General features: G+C 39.8%; 1 non-coding gene across 1 annotated transcript; it reads right to left on the bottom strand.

The window, feature by feature from the left end:
- Positions 1–342: 342 nt before the first annotated feature.
- Positions 343–450, bottom strand: LOC130953659 (small nucleolar RNA R71). The gene has a single exon (XR_009075821.1). It is a non-coding gene; the product is annotated as a small nucleolar RNA R71 (small nucleolar RNA).
- Between the last annotated feature and the right edge of the window lie 21,630 nt (positions 451–22,080).

Below are 22,080 nucleotides of genomic sequence, written 5' to 3'. Positions count from 1 at the left end.
CCTACTTCCAAGTTTGATGGAAGAAGCATCTCAATCCCTGCCATTGGAGCCAACAATTTTGAGCTGAAGGCTCAACTAGTTGCTTTAATACAACAGAACTGCAAGTTTCATGGACTTCCATCAGAAGATCCCTATCAATTTTTAACTGAGTTCTTGCAGATGTGTGAGACTATTAAGACTAATGGAGTAGATCCTGAAGTCTACAGGCTCATGCTTTTCCCTTTTGCTGTAAGAGACAAAACTAGAACATGGTTGGACTCACAACCTAAAGATAGCCTGGAATCTTGGGATAAGCTGGTCACGACCTTCTTGCCTAAGTTCTTTCCTCCTCAAAAGCTGAGCAAGCTTAGAGTGGATGTTCAGACCTTCAAACAAAAAGATGGTGAATCCCTCTATGAAGCTTGGGAAAGATACAAGCAGATGACCAAAAAGTGTCCTTCTAACATGCTTTCAGAGTGGATCATTTTGGATATATTCTATTATGGTCAATCTGAGTTCTCTAAGATGTCATTGGACCATTCTGCAGGTGGATCCATTCACCTAAAGAAAACACCTGCAGAAGCTCAAGAACTCATTGATATGGTTGCAAATAACCAATTCATGTGCACCTGTGAGAGGAATCTTGTGAGTAATGGGACGCCTCAGAAGAGGGGAGTTCTTGAAATTGATGCTCTGAATGCCATATTGGCTCAGAACAAAATGTTGACTCAGCAAGTCAACATGATTTCTCAAAGTCTGAATGGATGGCAAAATGCATCCAACAGTACTAAAGAGGCATCTTCTGAAGAATAAGCTTATGATCATGAGAACCCTGCAATGGCAGAGGTAAATTACATGGGTGAACCTTATGGAAATACCTATAATTTCTCATGGAGAAATCATCCAAATTTCTCATGGAAGGATCAGCAAAAGCCTCAACAAGACTTTAATAATGGTGGAAGAAACAGGCTCAGCAATAGCAAGCCTTTCCCATCATCTTCTCAGCAACAGATAGAGAATTCTGAGCAGAGCTCCTCTAACTTAGCAAATATAGTCTCTGATCTGCCTAAAGCCACTTTAAGTTTTATGAGTGAAACAAGGTCCTCTATTAGAAATTTGGAGGCACAAGTGGGCCAGCTGAGCAAGAAAATCACTGAAACTCCTTCTAGTACTCTCCTAAGCAGTACAGAAGAGAATCCAAAAAGAGAGTGCAAGGCCATTGACATAATCAAAATGGCCAAACCTAGAGAGGAAGGGAAGGACGTGAATCCCAATGAGGAAGACCTCGTGGGGCGTCTCCCAGACAAGAAGGAGTTCCCATTGAGGACCTAAGGAACCCGAGGCTCATATAGAGACCATAGAGATTCCTTTAAACCTCCTTCTGCCATTCATGAGCTCTGAAAACTATTCTTCCTCTGAAGAGGATGAAGATGTAACTGGAGAGCAAGTTGCTCAATATCTAGGAGCTATCATGAAGCTGAATGCCAAGTTGTTTGGTAATGAGACTTGGGAAGATGCACCTCCCTTGCTCATTAGTGAATTAAATATATGGGTTCAGCAAACTTTACCTCAAAAGAAACAAGATCCTGGTAAATTCCGAATACATTGTACCATAGGCACCATAACCTTTGAGAAGGCTCTGTGTGACCTGGGATCAGGCATAAATCTTATGCCACTCTCTGTAATGGAGAAACTAGGAATCTTTGAGGTACAGGCTGCCACATTCTCATTAGAGATGGCAGACAAGTCAATAAGACAAGCTTATGGAATGGTAGAAGACGTGTTGGTAAAGGTTAAAGGTTTTTACATCCCTGCTGATTTCATAATCTTAGACACTGGGAAGGATGAGAATGAACCCATTATTCTTTGAAGACCCTTCCTAGCCACAGCAGGAGCTGTGATTGATGTTGACAGAGGAGAGTTAGTCCTTTAATTGAATGGGGACTACCTTGTATTTAAGGCCCAAGGGTATCCCTCTGTAAACATGAAAAAGAGGCACGATAAGCTTCTCTCAATACAGATGATGATTGGATTTTTGACGGTTTAGAATTTCACTAATGAATTCTCGTTGTAAAGTATAGTTCCTAAACCAAACAATAATCCTTTCATACAAAAAGTTGTTTGTCACTAGTACAAACCCCTAAAATTTATAAACCGAAGTATTGGACCTCGGGTCATTCTCCTTAGGAATTACAATAAAGTGTCTTGTTATTGGTTGTGAGTTATTTTGGGGTTTTTGAGATTTTAGACAAGAAATATAATTGGCAAAGAAAATAAACTAACAACTAACAAAGCTCTTGGCAAGATATGAAAACTAGAAGTCCTATCCTAGTTATCCTCCTCAATTGTGATAACAAATTGTCTATTACTCCCACTTAGTTAACCTCTAACCATGGAGGAAAGTCAAGTGGATGAATCAATTTGATTCCTCAAATCCTAATCAACTCCTAAAGGAAAGACCAGCTTTAGAGGCATTCAAATCAATTAGCAACTTCTAATTATCAATCAACAAAGAAATTAGATAACTCAAGAGTCACTAATTACTCTACCTAGGCCAAGAGGAACAAAACATACACTAAAATCCAACCAAGTATTTCATCGGACACTTGGAAGGCACAAAAAAAAGCATAGTGAATCAACAACAAGAACAAGATCTAACAACAATTATTGCAAAGAATTAACAACAACAATCAAGGAAATCAAAATTATCATGAATTACCTCAAATTGCATTATTGAAAGAAAACAAAGGAACAACAATCTATCCAAAACAAAATGAAGAATTACAATTATTAAAGCACATAACTAGAAAGTGGAAGAGGAGAAGAGTAAGAATTGATAAAGGAGAAGTGAATTAAAGCATGAATTAAACCTAGATCTAAGAAGAGAGATTAACCTAAACCTAATCCTAATTCTAGAGAGAAGTGAGAGCTTCTCTCCCTAAAACTACTCTAAACTAAAACTAATGATGCTAAATGATAGATTGATGCCGTCCTCTTCTATCCTTGGTCCTTTTAGTGCATTTTGGTGCCAAAGATGGTTCAGAAACTCCCCAAGATCGCCAGGCACGTGCTGCTTTAATGAAGTCATGTGCGGACTTTGACGCGTGCGCGCACGGTACGCGTCCGCGTCCCTGGCCGATTCTGCAATGTGCGCGCGAGCGCCTTATGCGCGTGCGCATGGTTGGCTGATTTCACTTCTTTGACTTTTTATGCTTCTCTCTACTTGTATGCTTCCTTCCTTGCTCCCTATGATCCATGCCTAGCCTATTTCAATCCTGGAATTACTAGCAAACACATCAAGGCATCTTATGGAATCAAAGAGGAATTAGAATTCATCAAAATAAGGTTTAAAAGGCATGTTTTTATACTTAAGCACAAATACGGGAGAGATTACAAAACCATGCTAATTCATAGGTTAAATGCGAGAAAAGGTCATCAAAATACTCTAAATTCAATACAAGATAAACCCTAAAAATGGGGTTTATCAACAGAGTCAAACAAAGCCCCCACAATCAAACTCTAAGTTTGGTGTTGGGAGGCCACAATCAAACTCTAACTTTGGTGTTGAACCCCCACATTCAAACTCTAAGTTTGGTGTTGGGTGGTCCCAACAATGCTCTGATGATCTGTGAAGCTCCATGAGAGCTCACTGTCAAGTTATTGACATTAAAGAAACACTTATTGGGAGGTAACCCAATTTTTATTTATCTATATTTCTATTGTTCTTTTATGTTTTATTAGGTTCATGATCATGTGGAGTCACAAAACAATTACTAAAATTAAAAACAGAATAAAAAATAGCAGAAGAAACAGCACACCTTGGAGGAAGAACTTACTGGCGTTTAAACGCCAGTAAGGAGCATCTGGCTGGCATTAATGCCAGAACAGAGCATGAATCTGGCGTTGAATGCCAAAAACAAGCAGCAGTCTGGCGTTTAAACGCCAAGATTACACCCTGAGGAGAGATGGCGTTCAACGCCAGAAACATATTGCAGATTGGCGTTGAATGCCCAAAACAAGCATGGAAGTGGCGTTTAACACCAGAAACATGCTACAGTCTGGCGGAGTTGTTACAAAGTGTGATTCACATTTGAGAGCACTACCAAGTTTTTGGCGCCATTGTTGATGATCACAATTTCGTGCACCAAAAACATAATAGAGAAACAAGGTTAAACAGCACATGAACAGAAGGGTTACAAGATTGCAAACAAGAGGTTCGGGGTTAGAATGAAGGGGATGGAGCAGCAACTTGTCTTCTCCGATGACAAGCTTCGGCTGTGACAACTCGAAAAATGCAAGAGAGCCAGGAACATCAGAAGCAAATACAAGATTGTTACAAAGCAAATAGGGTACTGAGATAGTGGTTCTAGTAGCTAAGGCACGACTAACTCACCATGAACGACGACGGCAACCAGGAATTCCAGCGATAACGGTGGCAGAGGAACGGTTCCTCCTCTGTGCATCACCATTCTCACATGTCTCATCCTCCTTCTCTGAATCTCCCTCTCTCCTCCACGAACTCTCATCCGCACTCCTCACCACGGCCATGACAAACCAACGGCGATGGAGGCAAGGTGCGGCGCCACCTTGCGGTCCCGTCCTCCTCCCGGCAACCTTCTCTCTTCTCGCGGCTCTGCTCAACAACGACCAAGAAGCACGACGTGACTGGCGCGAAGCTCCTCCAACAACGTGACGCGTGGTGCCCTCGACGGCGGCAACAAGGAGCACAACGGCATGAGTTAGGCGCGACGACGCGGTGGCGACGCGACTCCCTGCCCTCTTCTCCTTCTCCCTCGTTCCTCTCCTCTCTTTCTCTTTTCGTCATTTCTCTGTGTGTGAGTGATGTTATAGAGTGTATGTGGGTGGGGTAAAGGGAAAAGAATGGTGGTGGCTGAAGCGGTGAGGCTGTTATTAGATTTAGGATAATTAGGGTTCGGATATTTTTAATAAATATTAGGAAATAGAGTAGTTATTAAAAACCAAATACTGACCAAATAAATTTTTTTTAAGAATACCATTTTATTTAATCAATTTGCTAATTAATTTTCAAGCAAATATCTAATTTTAAAATTAGAAGTAATCAAATAAGTTTTTGTTTATTCAAAAAATTAATCAAAATTTTTAATTATTTAATTTAAATTATATATAAAACTTTCTTTTATCTCTCGTTACTAAAGTTTTTAATTTTAATTAAGCAATAACCCAAATCATTAATTTCAATAAATCAAAAATATTTAATTGTAATTGAAATTTATATAAATCCGAATTAATTTAAAACTCGAAATCTCATATCTTTGATTTATTTACTTTTTAGTAAAGATAACTTTCTAAAATTAAAATCATATATATAAACATAAATAATTTATTTTTTATTTTCTAAAAATTTTGGGCCTTACATTCACCACCGTCCATGACGCATTCGATGTCGTGAAGAATTATGGATCTTTTCAAGTGGTGCACGTGCGACACTTTCTACCAGGAGGAGATGCAGGAAGATGTGGAGGACGGGATGCAGTCCTTAGCAGCAGGTGGTGCATCGCTGAAGTTTTTTTTATTTTTAAAGGTGGAGTCAGGTGATGATGTTGGTAAAGGAGATGGTGAAATTCATTAATAGAATACAAGAAATGATTGAAATTTGGAAAAAGAGCATTAAGATTAAAGTTAAAAAAAGGATAATTTAAAATATTTAAGTAATTGGAGGATTAAAATTTACAAAAGAATGTTGAGATTAGAGTTTAAAAAAAGTAATTTAAAAATTTAAGTGAATTTTTAGTATTTTAAATAATTTTATCGTAGGCAACCATTTTTTTTATGGGTACAAATTCAAACCCTTAGACGCGTCTTCGTCTTTCGTCATTACTTCCAAGTATATACTACATATACATAATACCTTTGAATAACTTATATTATACCCTCGAGTTTGACTATTTTAAAACACTGGGATGAAGGAGTTGAAAAGAGAAAACAGAAATGTATAGTCAAGGGTATTGTCTAGTTTTTAATCTTAATACAAAAGGGTATTTTGCACTTAAAGTAGAGACAATGCAAAGATTCACTAAAATTCTACTGCCTATTTTATTTAGTAAGAGCGCGCGGTAACCATAAAATCAATGCTCAGAAACTATATATGTTATATACATTATTTTACCTAAACATTAAAACGCTTAAAACTAAGAAATTAGAAAACATGAAAGGTTCTGTTAAAACTTTTTATAATTAAGTTTAGCTGGCGGTGGTAGACCAATTTTTTATCTAAAAGAAATATTACATATTTTACAAACAATAAAATTTAATATTTTTATCTAATATTTAGTCAATTTTAAATTCTAAAAATTAAATTATAAGTTTTAAATTGAATTTTAATAGTATAAAAATTAGATATAATAGAAAGTGTAGAATCTAAATATTTTTCTAAAAAAAAAAGTTATTTGTAGTATCTGCATCTTACTTTATTATAATAATATAACAATTTCGTTAGATAATTATTTAAGGGACTAACCAACACTGCCAATTTTAATGGGTTACGATAAAAAGTACAACGAAACAAAACACACTCCAAAAAACAACTCTACTTCTAATTTTTATTCTTATACGAGACTCCCACCTCACGTCGCCGCCGTCGTGCCGCCGTTCGAAACCTACCAGTGGTCTACGTTGCATCAAGGAGTGCTACCGACCACGCTGAAGACGATGAGGACAACTCCATGAGCAGAGTTCCGGGACATCGTCACTATCTCGCATGGCCAATGCCGACCAGGACCAACTATTCGCCAGCTACCACTCCCGCGACTTTTGTGCTGAGAACGAAATGTTCGTCACCATCGATTTTACTAGATAACATCGCTTTTGTCACCACCGATTTCACTAAAACGATGCATGTAGTTGATTCTTACTCCAATTTTTCCTTTTTTTGACACAGAACATGAAATTGACGTATTCTTGTCTTCGAATGTTTATTTTTTGAATTATTGGATGTTTTCTTCTTGAATTAGTGAATGTTTCTTTTTCTGAATTAGTGGAAGTTTCTATGTTGAAATAGTAGATGCTTCTTTTCTGAATTAGAGGATGTTTCTTTTGTTCGAAATTGGGTGTTTTTTTTAGTTGTACTATGGTCTCGAGGTTTCTTATAGTTGCTTCTTTCTCTAATGGCCTACAGCGGCGACAGCGATGCTGTGACACAAGGAACAGCGAGCAGCAATAGTAGCTTCACGGGAGTCACGGCTGCGTCACCCGCGCAAGAACTCCCTGCAGCGACAACGTGAAGGACGTGAAGGAACGCACGCACAATTCGCACGATAACTCCCTTCAACGGCGACGGCGTGACGCATTGTGGAGGCGGAAATGCAGCGGCGATACAGTATCTGCGCGACGGCTAGTTGACACAACAAGAGAGCTCCTGTCTACATAGCAATTTCTTCGTAGGTGTTTAAAGGAGTTTATTTTACCTAATCTTAATTATTTAAAACGTTATTAATTCTTATTATTCAAATTTTAATTTTTAAAAAATTTTAAAATTAACTTTTAAATAAGTTGTTAAAATTGGCGGTGGTGTGTTGGCCCTTCTACTTTCTCATAATATAATTAATTATCTTATCCTAATGACTTCACTACATGCCCTTTTTTTTTCCATCTCAAAACGTAGTGGATGTTGAATTTCTAAACTTGTGTTTTGAATAGCGGAATCAATGCGTCATTTTCACAGGAAAAAGGAGAAGATGATGTGCTTGTATTGAACTATTCTATTCATTCCAAGTTGATAAAATGGTACTTTTAATTTTTTTTCCTGCTTATTTTTAATTGGAATACTATATATACTTTTGTGTACACAAAAAAAAATTCTTGTTAGTAATAAAAACTTTTAAAAAATTTTAATATTAAACATAAAAATTTCTAAAACGAAAAATAATATTTTATATACACCAATTTGCTACACCAATCATTTCTTATCAATTATTAGTAGAAACTCTTAATTAAATACATTCAAAAATTACACCCCAAAGTTGTTTGCCAAATTGATACAAATTTTGAGACGTTTAGTATAGTATGAATTTCATTTAATTAATATTAGATCACATTTCTAGAAAGCGTTTTTTAGTTTGACTTAGTATTAATGAGAATTATAATATGATAGCCGGTCATGGTTACTGACAATATTTCCTATTAATCAATAAAATATATATATATATTTTTAAAATTTGATAAAAATTTTAAAAATATTCTTAAGTTTTATTTTGTTTTAATTTTGTCACAAAAATTTTTTATTTATATCAAATATACTTCTGACGACTAATTTTTTAAAAAGTTTAAGACCACTTCAATAATAATTTCATAAAAATAACCCTCAACACAAGCAAATCAAACATAATTTTTATACATTATTATTAGATTGATCTTAAATTTTTTGAAAATTTAACCATCAAAAATATATTTATACAAATAAAAAACTTTTAAAACAAAATTAAAATAAAATTAAAACAAAATAAAACTTAAAAATATTTTTAAAATTTTTACTAAATTTCAAAAACAAAAAATATACTTTACCCAATCAATTATTAGCATTACTCGTTCTTATTCATGCTACAAGACACTGTTACTTCTTTGCTACGTGCGCTGCTATTATTACGTAAGCTAAGAGACGGTATCTTGACAAAATAATTTTTTTAAGTTTGCTATAAACACTTCCTTACTAAACCTTATACAACGTCTGTATTTTGACTTGTAAATTTAACGAAATATTTTATATTTAAAAAATTAATCAAAAATAATTAAAATTGATCTTATTTAATATTTAAATTATTATAATAATTAATAAATATTAAATAAAATAAATTATGAATTTTTTTATATTTTTAATATTATCGATAAATTAAATACAACTTCATGTTAATTAGTCGTGATTAATTATTAATTATTGATGCTTTTGTTCATATTCCTTGGATTAAAAAAGAATGACAATCAGACAATGGATATCCATGAAATGGATAATCTTTTTCTATTTTATTCGTCGGTTCACTATTAAATTAATAGTGAGTTTTATGATACTTTAATTTTATTATGGTATTTAAATTGTGTAACTTCTTTTTTTAAATAAAAAATAAAATATTTAAAATAAAAAATAAATCATGTAAAACGTTTCCGATACTATTTATCGCGGAAGGGATTAATTATCTTGCTGAAATTTAGAATTTAGGAGTAGCAGGCTGCACTGTTAGTCAACTTTTCTCTTTTTCTTTAGGGTGACAACAAATTATTTGTTGACTAAATAACTATTACTAATATCTAGATTATTTCATGCTAATGCTACGGCTCTACTCAAACATTGACCAGGCAATCAAAAGTTAGACCGACTCTCCAACTGTGATTGCCAAGAAATTTTAATTTATTTTAAAAATTTGTTTACAGAAATATATACATTTTATTTATTTATTTGAGCTTTTAAATTTTAGTTGTCGATAAAATTTATTTATGTGAATATAAGATTTTTATTTTCATTCTAAAAGGTAGGTATTTAATATTTTTATATCAATGAAATAAAAATTTATGTAGAAGTTATCAGGTATAGAATTACTCTTTATCTTTTTTGTTAGAAACAAGATATTAAACTGGTGGAAGGATTTATATATTATTGATCAGTATATTCAAGTTGTCTATTTAAGTTGTTTAGAATGATACAATATAAAAGAATATTCATAGGTACTAAGAGAATCATAATAATAAAAAGACGTAATTTCCTATAATAAATATTTAGATATACTAAATAATACTAATTGATCCTAATTATATTCTAACATCTCCCTCAAACTCAAGTGACAACTTGAATTTGAAACTTATTTAAAACAACGAAATAAAGAGAAAATAAAAAATGCATAAACTCTCTAAAATGGGTGCAGACGGAACTGCCGCTAGTTTGAAGGAAGCGCAGACGGAACTGCCGCTTGTCTGAAGGAAGCGCAGACAGAACTGTTGCTTGTCTGAAGGAAGCGTAAGACGAAACTGCTGGAAAGATACGCAAACGGAATTGCCACAAGAAAATATGAACGAAACGCAGACGAAACTGCCACGAGAAAACGCAGACGGAACTGCCACTAGAGAACACAAACAGAACTGTCACGAGAGAATGCAGAGGAACTGCCACGAGAAAACGCAGACGGAACCGCCACGAGAGAACACAGACGGAACTGCCGAAAGAGAGCGCAAACTATATGATTTCTTCATGAGAATAGGAAAACAGCGGATGACATTGATGCTTGATCATTCCACTCGAAAAGACACAAGACGGAGATATTAGACTAGTCGGTGAGGTGAAAAAGTATCAAAAGAGTGACAAAAAGTAAAGAAAAATGACAGAAAAAAAAAGTGCAAAAACTATGGTGATTTCACCGCAAAGAAAACAATCTATCCTCTTCAAGGAGGATACCATAGCTCTGATACCATGTTAGAAACAAGATACTAAACTGGTGGAAGGATTTGTGTATTATTAAGTGTATTCAAGTTGTCTATTCAAGTTGTGTCCAACTTGTCTATTCAAGTTGTCTAGAATGATACAATATAAAAAGATATTTATAGATACTAAGAGAATCATAATAATAAAAAGACGTAATTTCTTATAATAAATATTTAGATATACTAAATAATACTAATTGATCCTAATTATATTCTAACACTTTTTATTGATATGGGGTGTTTTGGAAATTGAAAATTCATTACATGAATACATATAATAAAATAAAATAAAGTAATTTATTCTTGAAAATATCATAAACGATTCCTACTCATTTTTAGTACTATATACGCAGGTTTTTTAGAATACATGGACATAATATTCTTGGGAATATAATTTTTTTGAATATAGTTTTAAAATTTTTTTAAAAATTATTAAAATTTATTATTTTTGTTATCACTTTTAATTATTAATTTAACTTTTTTAGTATAATAATTTAATAATGTTTTTTTAATTTATATTTTTAAATATTAATAATTAATTATTAATAAAAAATAATAAATTTTATCATTTTTGTAACATTTTTCTATATTTAAACTTTGAAACAAATACTCAAGAATTACAAATTACAAATAATACTCGAAAGTTAGGTGTGTAAATCCACGTATCTAACTCTATTTTGGATCAGACTGAATTGATCTATTGGATAATATCTGATAAAATATCGACACGATCGGACCAAAGAACCAAATTGGTAATCATCTCCGTAGAGCCAATCTGAAATATCTTATAGATCCATACAATGCAATTTTTTAACTCAACTCATTTCATTAACATTAAGGTAGCGTTAATTTTAAGATATTGAGACAGAAATTGAGAGAAATTAAAAAATTAAAATTTTGTATTATGTTTATTAATTCAAAAATTAATACTAAAATTTTTATTTTTATCTTTAAAATTTTAATATTTTAGTGCTTTCAAAAAGTAAAGATATAGAGAACTCAAATTTTTAAAGATAAAAACTGAAACTTTAATAATATTTTATACCTAAAATATCTTCATTTCAATTAATTAATTCTAATCTTATTTTTTGTACAAATTAAATTAAAATTTTATTTTTATTTCAATTTTTGTCTCTCTATTTATACTAAATAAAATACTAAGATTAATTCAATATCTATCTCTTAATTTTTTTCTCTCAACTTCAATCTTTTTGTTTATATCTCTCTACCAAACAATACCTAACATACTAATATTGAAAGTATGTTATGCTTTATATATTGCTCCAAAATAAAGTTCACTATTATTCGCTTTTATCTCATTCTTACTATTGATATTGCTCAAGGCTATTATTACTTATTTTAACATAACAAATTTAATTTCCATTATATTGTTAGCTCAATAAATCAACAATTATTATTACAAGAAATCCATAATTATCGTGTGATTTGAGAATATACAGATTCCGAATTAAAACAAAGAGAGTAATTTCGTACTTTTAAAATAATAATCAAATAATAATAATAATTATAATAACTGTTCGGTATCTCGAGTACCGGACGGTTCGGGTGGTTATCGGTTGATCCGGTAGGGTGCTGGCTTGGGATCAGGTTATGAAGGTGAGGCTGGTGGACCGACGTTCCGAGTTCTTGATGTGAAGGGAGATGTCACCTACAAAGACACTCCGACGCCCAAATCAGTACCCCACCGGATCAACCGATAACCACCCCGAACCGTCCGGTAACCGAGATACCCAATATTGGCGCCGTCTGTCGGGATCCCTGAATGGAGATCGTGCAAGGTCCAGGGGACCATGGCCGCATGGCGGGCTTCGAGGGGGCAGCCTCCGTTGCCTCCCCCGACAAGCGGTTAAGGTCCCCTCCACGACGAACCGAGCTGCAGTCAAGAGCCCATGAAAGGCTCCCCTTCGCGGGAACGGGTAGCGACAGCGCCAGGATAATGCAGGAACTGCGCCATAGGGTACAGAACCTGGAGCGCCAGCTAGCAGACCAGGAGCATCATCAACAGATTTCTGACCTCGACTACTCTCAATCTCCTGAGAGTCGGGGAAGAACCTCCCACCGAAGTAGTCACTCCCAACGTACTCCCGTCTCGAGATCAGAATCGGGAAGTAGTCGGGAGGAGCTGGAATGCCCTAGGAGGCGAAATGACACAATCATATATGCCCAAGGTAAGCGGGCGGACACCATGAGACGAGATCGCGGAAGCAGAGAAGAGAGAGAAGAGAGACCTTGGGGAATACGGCGACCCGTAATCATGGGCACCACCCCATTCCATCGTTCCATCCTCGAAGTCCGGTTGCCAAAACACTTTGACAAACCAACGGACATGAGGTATGATGGAACTCAAGACCCACAAGAGCACCTCACGGCCTTCGAGGGCAGAATGAACCTGGAGGGAGTGGGAGACGAAGTAAGGTGCTGCGCCTTCCCGGTCACCCTAGCAGGCCCTACGATACGGTGGTTCAATAGTCTCCCCCAGGGCTCCGTGACCGGCTTCTCAGATGTCAGTCGCGCCTTCTTAGCATAATTCACCACCAGGATCGCGAAGGGAAAACACTCGATCAATCTGCTCGGCGTCACTCAGAAAACCGACGAGATGACCAGGAAGTACTTAGATCGCTTCAACGATGAATGCAAGAAATCCAGACGGTAGCTCGCGAATACATTAACGACGAGGAGGTCAGTCGAGTTGTGGCCGCGAACAAGTGACAACCCTCCTACACCCAACCTAGGCAGCACGGCAACGTAGAAAGACAGAAGGAGCACGCCAGAGATGGCGGACCGAGCAAGGCATCCAGAACGTTTCCTCGTGTTGGAAAATTCACCAACTACACTCCTCTTGCTCTCCCCATCATTGGAGTTTATCAACAAATAGCCGAAAAGGGAATCTTGTCAAAGCCCTGACCTTTGAAGGACTGAACTGGGGGGAACAAGAGCCTCTACTGTGATTACCATAAGGGCTATGGACACAAAACGCATGACTGCTTTGACCTGAAAGACGCACTGGAACAAGCAATCAGGGATGGAATACTAGCTAAATTCTTCCACCTCATCAAAGAGCTGAGAAGAAGAAATCGCGACCACGATGAGGAAGACAAGACCCGAACGGTGAAGCAATGGCAGGAGCCAAGGGACGACGACCACGGCCTTACCGTAGAGAATTTAGTAACCGTGAGAAACACGGCCCCAAGGTCGAGATCGGCGCACAAAAAAGACGCCAAAGTGCTGGCGATCTCCTCCTCGTCTTCGCGAACCTCCAAAAGAGCCCCACCCATTTCTTTCAGTCCAGAAGACCAATGGTTCGACGAGGTCCTGGAAAGTCCCCCCCATGGTCATCACGGCCAAGATCAGAACCGGTCTCGTCAAACAAATCCTTATAGACACAGGGGCATATTCGAACATTATGTTCCGCAACGTGTTCGACGCATTAGGCCTGCGGGATGATGACCTAACGACTCACCAGCTCGGTGTCGTAGGGCTAGGTTATCACTTTATCAAGCCAGACGGGATAATCTCCCTACCAATCTCCGTTGGACAAGGACAGGCAAGGAGATCGGTAATGGCTGAGTTCGTAGTTCTGAGGGACTCCACGGCCTACAACATCATCCTAGGAAGAAAGACCATCAACGATGTTGGGGCAGCGATTAGTACAAAGCTGCTAGTGATGAAGTTTGTCACGGACGATGGATCTGTGGGATCCATTAAAGGAGAATTAGAAACGGCAGTCGTTTGCGACAACGCTAGCCTCTCTTTGAGGAAAAAATCCAAACAAGCATCAGGAGTGTTCCTTGTCGACCTGGACGCCAGGGTCGACGACAAGCCCAGACTTGAGCCAGAGGGTGATCTGGAGAAGTTTAACGTTGGGGACACGGAGGAAAAGTTCACGTTCGTAAATAAAAACCTTCCTCATGAATTGAAAGTGCCCTTGATAGAAATGATCAGGGCCAATGGTGATCTGTTCGCCTGGACGCCAGCCGACATGCCGGGCATAGACCTTCATCTCATGTCACACCGTCTGGCCGTCAAGCCTGAAGTCCAACCAGTGGCCCAGAGGAGAAGGAAGATGTCGCAGGAAAGAGCAGAGGAGGTGGCCAAGCAAATGGCCAGCCTCCTAGAAGCAGGTTTCATCCGAGAACTAGACTACTCGACCTGGTTGTCGAATGTAGTCCTGGTAAAAAAGCACAATGGGAGATAGAGAATGTGTGTAGATTACTCCGATCTTAACAAAGCATGCCCCAATGACTGCTAACCCCTTCCCAAAATTGACGTGCTTGTTGATGCGGTGGCAGGGTATCGGTATCTGAGCTTTATGGATGCCTACTCCGGCTACAATCAGATACCGATGCACCGGCCTGACGAGGACAAAACAACATTCATAACACCGACAGGAATCTACTGCTATAAGGTGATGCCCTTTGGCCTGAAAAATGCGGGGGCCACATACCAGAGATTGATGAACAAAATATTCAGCGACCTCATAGGCAAGACAGTGGAAGTCTATGTATACGACATCCTCGCGAAGACCACCCGACCAGATGATCTCTTGAGCGACTTGAGGAACGTATTCGCGTCCCTCCGACAACACGGCATGAGGCTCAACCCGCTTAAGTATGCCTTTGCCATGGAGGCCGGAAAATTCCTGGGATTTATGATTACCCAAAGGGGGGTAGAAGCCAACCCCGAATAATGCCAAGCGATACTACAAATGAAGAGCCCGGGTTGCATCAAAGACGTCCAGAGGTTGGCAGGGAGGCTCACCGCGCTGTCTCTTTTCCTCGGAGCATCGGCAGCAAAAGCTCTACTCTTATTCAATCTGATGAGGAAAGGAATAGCGTTCAAATAGACCCCTGCATGCGAGGAGGCATTCAAACACTTCAAGGAGATCCTAGCAGCACCCCCCGTACTCGGGAAGCCCAAGGTCAGAGAAACACTTTACCTATACCTGGCCATAACGGAGGAAGCGCTTGCGGCAGTCTTGGTGCGGGAAGAAGGAAAGGCTCAACAGCCGATCTACTTCGTGAGTAGAGCACTACAAGGAGCAGAACCGCGGTACAACAAACTAGAAAAACTGGCACTGGCACTCTTGATCTCCTCCCGCAGACTAAGGCAATACTTCCAAGGCCACCAGATAGTCGTGAGAACGGATCAGGGAATCCATTAAGTACTCCAAAAACCCGATTTAGCGGGAAGGATGATGACTTGGTCCATTGAACTCTCCCAGTACGACCTGCGGTATGAGGCCCGACATGCAATTAATGCGCAAGCAATGGCCGACTTCTTGGTAGAAGTAACGGGGGACCGCACCGAGGAAACGGGCATACGGTGGAGACTCCATGTAGACGGAGCCTCCAACCAAAAGTCCGGAGGAGCTGGGGTTATCTTGGAAAATCCTACCGGAGTCGTATACGAGCAATCGATCAAATTTGAGTTTCCGGTATCAAACAACCAAGCAGAATACGAGTCCCTCTTGGGGGGCCTGACCCTAGCTCGTGAAGTCGGGGCAACGAGATTGGAGGTGTGCAGCGACTCGGAGATCATCATCTCGCAAGTAAACGGGAGTTACCAAGCCAGAGACTCACTGCTACAAAAGTATCTGGAAAAGGTTAGGGAATTGAGCAATCAGTTCGAGGAGGTCATGATTTAACATGTCCCAAGGGAAAGAAACACACAAGCAGACCTCCTATCCAAGCTAGCAAGCACAAAACCAGGGATGGGCAACCGATCTCACATCCAAGGTGTGCTTAAGGAACCAGCAGTCACCCTCCACCTGACAAAGATAAGTCCCTCTTGGTTGGACCCCATTGTCGATTTTCTTGAAAGCGGCAAACTCCCTGACGATGAGAAAGTAGCCAAAGCGTTGAGAAGGGAGGCAACCAAATATAAGACCATACAGGGACAACTGTTTAAGAGAGGACTCAGCCAACCCCTATTGAAGTGCCTACACCCCGGGCAGACGGATTACATGCTTAGGGAAGTCCACGAAGGATGCTGCGGCCACCATATCGGGGGTAAAGCCTTGGTGAGAAAACTCATCCGGGCTGGATACTACTGGCCATCAATGATGGGAGATTCCAAAGGATTTATGAAGAAATGCGCAAAGTGCCAAGAGAACGCCAACTTTCACAAAGTACCGGCTTCCGAACTTAGCCTGCTGATGACCTCTCGACCCTTTGCACAATGGGGAGTGGACTTCTTAGGACCCTTCCCGGTTGGCCCAGGGCAAGTCAAGTATCTTATAGTCGCCATCAACTACTACACCAAATGGATAGAGGCTGAACCACTGGCCAGCATATCCTCATCCAATTGTCGAAAGTTCATGTGGAGGCAGGTGATAACTCGATTCGGCATCCCAGAAGTCGTCATCTCAGACAACGGGACGTAATTCACCGACAAAAAGTTCATAGAATTCCTCAATGGCCTGGGTATAAAGCAAAAGTTCTCCTCAGTAGAGCACCCGCAGACGAATGGGCAAGTCGAGTCCGCCAATAAGGTCATTTTACAGGGCCTCAAGAAGCGGCTGGGTGACAAAAAAGGTACATGGGTCGATGAACTCGCTTCTGTCCTTTGGTCTTACCGAACAACAGAGCAGTCCTCAATGGGGGAAACCCCCTTCCGCATGACATACGGGGTGGACGCAATGATACCCGTGGAAATTGGTGAGCCGAGCCCGCGGCTACTTCTAAAGGGAATAGAAGAAGCAGTGGAGAAAGACCTGATAGATGAGGCCAGAGAAATGGCCCATTTGACAGAAATAACGCTGAAGTAGAGGATGGCCCTGCGTTATAACACCAAAGTACTCAAGAGGGAGTTCGAGAAAAATAACCTGGTCTTGCGACGCAACGACATAGGGTTACCAAACCAGTGGGAAGAAAAATTAGCGACAAATTGAAAAGGCCCTTATAGGGTCAAAGAGGCACTCGGCAAAGGCGCTTACAAATTGGAGAAGCTCGATGGCAAGGAGGTACCGAGAACATGGAATGCAGGTAACGTGAGGAGATTTTATTCATAGCTCGAGCGCACTGGCCAGGTGGTTCGATGGGTTTAGTAATTCACTGTTCCTAAAACTCTTACCATGGCTATAGACCTGTTTTATTGCCGATTAATATTTACTTAACAAATTTCTCCTTTTACTTTTCCTCAAATACACAACAAACATTCCTCATAAACGGTGAACTGAGTAACGACACAACAGCCTGGGATTGATCACCCCGGGAGCCAACCAAGTCAAAAAGCCATAACAAACGGCCACGATAATAATAAAGGCTCGACATGGCCTCGCCAAAGATACCAACATAACGGTAAATAAATAAACGAGCAACGAGCAAACGGAAATAAAACAAAACGTATACTACTAGATAAATTGAAAAAGGTGATATCCACAAACTGACCAAATGGCTAATAGAGTATGACAAAAAGTTTCAAAAGTTCTACAACAAGGCCACGAAAAACACAAGGTACAAGAGCTCACTTCCTAGGCATATCAACAATCTTGCCATCCTTAATCGTCTTGAAAACCCCGATTGCCGATGTGTCGAAGTCCGGAGCCATGATCTTCACCTAGGCCTTAAGAGCCTCATCAGTCATGAAGATCGCACTCTTTCCTTGCTCTCTAACCTCCTTGTGCTTCTTCCTGAGCCCCTCAACCTCGTCCTGAGCAGTCTTAGCAGCCGTAACGGCCGTATCCCGTTCCTTTTCCAAGGCGACCACTCGACCTTGCACGGCACTCAGCTGGCTCTCCAGAGTCATCTCCCGCTCAGTCAGACGAGACACGGAGGCATCAGCAGTCTTCAACTTTTCTTCAGTGGACGCGACCTTCTCCTCGGCAGTCTTAAGCTTCTCCTTCGCCTCGATTAGCTGCCCTTGGAGTGTTTCAACTTGAGCCTTGAGTTTATTGTTGTCCGTGGCGACAGTCTCAAGCTTCCAATGCAGCGACGCCATACCCGACAACTAGAACTCAGCCTTTCGAGCTATGGCTGCACCGCGGAGAAGGGTGCGATACATCCATTGTGCCTGCTCTGCAAGGTCGGTACAATGGAAGTGTTCCTCCGTGTCAGGAAGTAATTGAGAGTCTATAAACGACCTGGCATCGAAGTTCCTCTCCATCACGGTAAGGACCCCTTCAGGACTAGAATGCGACCTTTGCCTCTTAGGGGTAGGAATGACTCTCAAGTCATCATCCTCAGCCTGTAGAGCAGAAGACGAGTGCCCGGTACCAGCTACTTCCTCAAGAACAGGGGAATCACGCGTCGCATTAACAAGCTTGTCCGACATAACGACGTCACAAAGTGTGGGCGACCGCTTGTTCCCCCTCGTTTCCAAGAGGAACTACCGATTGCTCGTCGACTTTCTCCCCATCAGTTTCTGCCAAGAAAGTCTTAAACAAGTTTTTGAGGCCGGTCACTTCGGCAGACATCCCCACTACAACAAGAAATGAACAAGTTAGTCAGTAATCAGCACACCAAACCAAAAGAAGCAACCATGCAAAAAACAACACGACGTAAACGACTCACGAATATAATCCCGGGCGACCTCCGGGCTACCTATAAGGAGGTAGGGATTCATAGGATTTCCCCCAAAAATAGCCCACAACACGTCGGCAAATTTTTGGTCCACGGCCGACATGCCCTTGTAAGTCATCTTGATAAAAGCGTTGGACACCGCCCCAAAACTCCAATACGTCAGGATGAGGCGTTCTCCCTCCAACGACAACCACAAAGGGTGGCGACCCTTAACCGGCCGTACCTTAAAATACTTGTCCTTGAACCCATGGTAAGAGTCTTCGAACAAGCCAAATATCCTCCGTCTCTGGGCAGATCGGAAGGACATAAACCCCTTCCTCGCCTTCCCCTCCTTGGAAGGGTTCGTAAGGTTAAAGAAATAAAGGAAGACGTCGACGGACACTGGCAGCTCCAAATACTCACATACTATCTCGAAACAGCGGATTGAAGCCCAACTGTTCGGATGCAGCTGCGATGGCGCCACGGAGATCCGACTGAGGAGCCCCATTTGGAAGGCAGAGAAGGGGATACGAACCCCCACTTGGATGAACATGGCTTTGTAAAACCAAATCCAGTCAGCAACCCGAGGGGCATGGAAGTTGAGCTCGTATAACCGCTCATGAAGAGCAGGAACGTAGACATCATAGTTGGCCTCCTCGTCAGTGCCCCCACAAAGGTATTCAGCCTGACGGAACTCGGTAAGCTCCTCCTCACCCATCTGGTTCGTGGAGTCCCTGTGGTCGAAAACCACCCAAGCGTACGGGTCATAACTGGCGTCGAAGGTAGAAGCCCGGGCGACAACACGAGGCATACCTACAGTGGGGGTACCACTCGATTAGTTTATGAGGCCGGGAGCTCGAAAAAACCCAGAAACCATACTTAGCCTATTCTACAACTAAAATTAAGCACGGCTAAAGCTGAACCCTAACAAAATCCTACCCTAGAATGGTAACCCCCCTAACACACCTACTTGACGCCAAGGGCTATCCGGCAGACAAGATCAAACAAATAGCATGCAACAGGAAATAATGGCAAAGACAAGACAAATACAAAACAGAAAATAAAGAAACAATTGCTTACCTAAGTTGGTTCTGAAGATTTGAAAAAGAAGGAAGAGAAGCGGATGCGCAGGAAGGCAAGAACAACACACTGGAAATTTCAGAAAAGGGAGAAAATAGAGATTTGAAATGAAGATATGGGAATGAATTGAAATGGAGATAGGGGAATGAATACAAAACGGTTTTAAAACTGTTACCCCAAAAAAGCGCAAAAAGGCTAGGGGTAGACAGTCTTTGCGCGCGGGGTTTATAATTCATTATGAGCATTTAATGCTCTGCGCAAGGAATGAGGCGACGGATGATCGCCCCAGCAACAAACAGGCACGCGCGCAAGAGGCACGTCCCCTCCACGGACGGCCGACCTGACGACAACGCGTAAGAGAAGAGATAACACATTACCAACAGCCCACGCGACTATAGTTGGCACGTTGGGGGCACTGTTACGGCCCAGCCCAAAGGAACATGGGCCTACCCGACCCGCTAACCACCTGACCCGGACACACGTCCGGGACAGCTAGCCTCCACAACTGTACAAGGAATCTTTGAGGAAAGTAGGTTCAATCTTTGTGGGACCACTTCTGACATGGTATATAAGGGGAGGGTCCTACCCCTCCCCCAAGGTACGTAATACACCACTCTACCCGCTTCTCGCCTGCACACTCTACTGACTTGGGCGTCGGAGTGTCTTTGCAGGTGACACCCTCTTTACATCGAGAGCTCGGAACGTCGGTCCACCAGCCTCACCTTCATAACCTGATCCCAAGCCAGCACCCCACCGGATCAACCGATAACCACGCCGAACCATCCGGTACCCGAGATACCGAACAATAACTATAACAATAATAACAATAGAGTAAACTACCATTTCTACCCACGAAAGTTAAAAATGCTGACATATCTACCCATAGAAAAAGGAAATTACCATTTGTACCCATGAAATATGGGTTCCGAACAACAAAATTATCCAAACACTAAAAAATTACCTAAAATTCCTAAATTACCTAAAAGGAGGTGGTGTGGGGGTGAAAATAAGGGTAATTTAGGGATTTTAGGTAATTTTTTAGTGTTTGGACAATTTTGTTGTGCGGAACCCATATTTCATGAGTACAAATGGTAATTTCCTTTTTCTATGGGTAGATATGTCAACATTTTCAACTTTTGTGGGTAGAAATGGTAGTTTACTCATAACAATAACAATAATAAACTACCGTGATAATGATAAAAGTAGAGTTTTCAATTAAAATTGAATAATTACTTCTGAAGTAAATAAATATATTGTAGAATAAAATAATATATAATCTTATAAAAGTGTAACTATATTTTTTTTTAGATTATTCGTACAATTCAATTTTTGGAGAAAACGAAATTAAATATTTATCTTATAATTTATTATAAGGTGAATTTTACTATACCTTTTTTTAAATAAAAGATAAAGTACCTCTTATAACATGTTTAAGATTATTGAAATTGGTTGATTTATCATGATTAACTTTGACTTTTAATTTAATATTGATATAACTGTTATACATCGGTTAAAGTTATAACTCGGCCATAAAACATTAAAGATCAGTTGTCCATAAATGACATTCAAACGAGTATCAAAATCTCAGGTATACAACTACTCTCTACTTAAAACATCATTACCCAGAGACATAACAATTTCTTTTCATTTTAAAATACAAAGAAAATGGTAAGAAGATTGTTCCATTCATTGCATTCTGTAAGAACTGTAATTCACTTACTGACTTAAGTGTCGGAGTGCCTTTTGCAAGTACCCACCACCTTTGTAGATTCCATTTCACGCTTTCAGGAGCTCACTAAACAATTTGAAGATCAGTTCGTTGCATCTTCCATCTATTTACATAACTCCGACTATTTGAACACTATCAAGCAAGGGCAGTACGAAAGTTTAAGGAATTATATTACCCGCTTCAACAAAGTGGCAATGACCATCCTAGACCTCCACCCTGAGGTACACCTACATGCTATAAAGAGTGGACTCCACCCAGGAAAGATTTAAGAAATCATCACAGTGGCCAAACCCAAAACCTTTGCCAAATTTTAAGATAAGACTAAAGGTC

Source organism: Arachis stenosperma, chromosome 9 (assembly GCF_014773155.1).
Source record: "Arachis stenosperma cultivar V10309 chromosome 9, arast.V10309.gnm1.PFL2, whole genome shotgun sequence".
Taxonomy (NCBI): domain Eukaryota; kingdom Viridiplantae; phylum Streptophyta; class Magnoliopsida; order Fabales; family Fabaceae; genus Arachis; species Arachis stenosperma.
The sequence above is the reverse complement of the archived record's forward strand: the minus strand, read 5'-3'. Positions and strand labels throughout refer to the sequence as shown.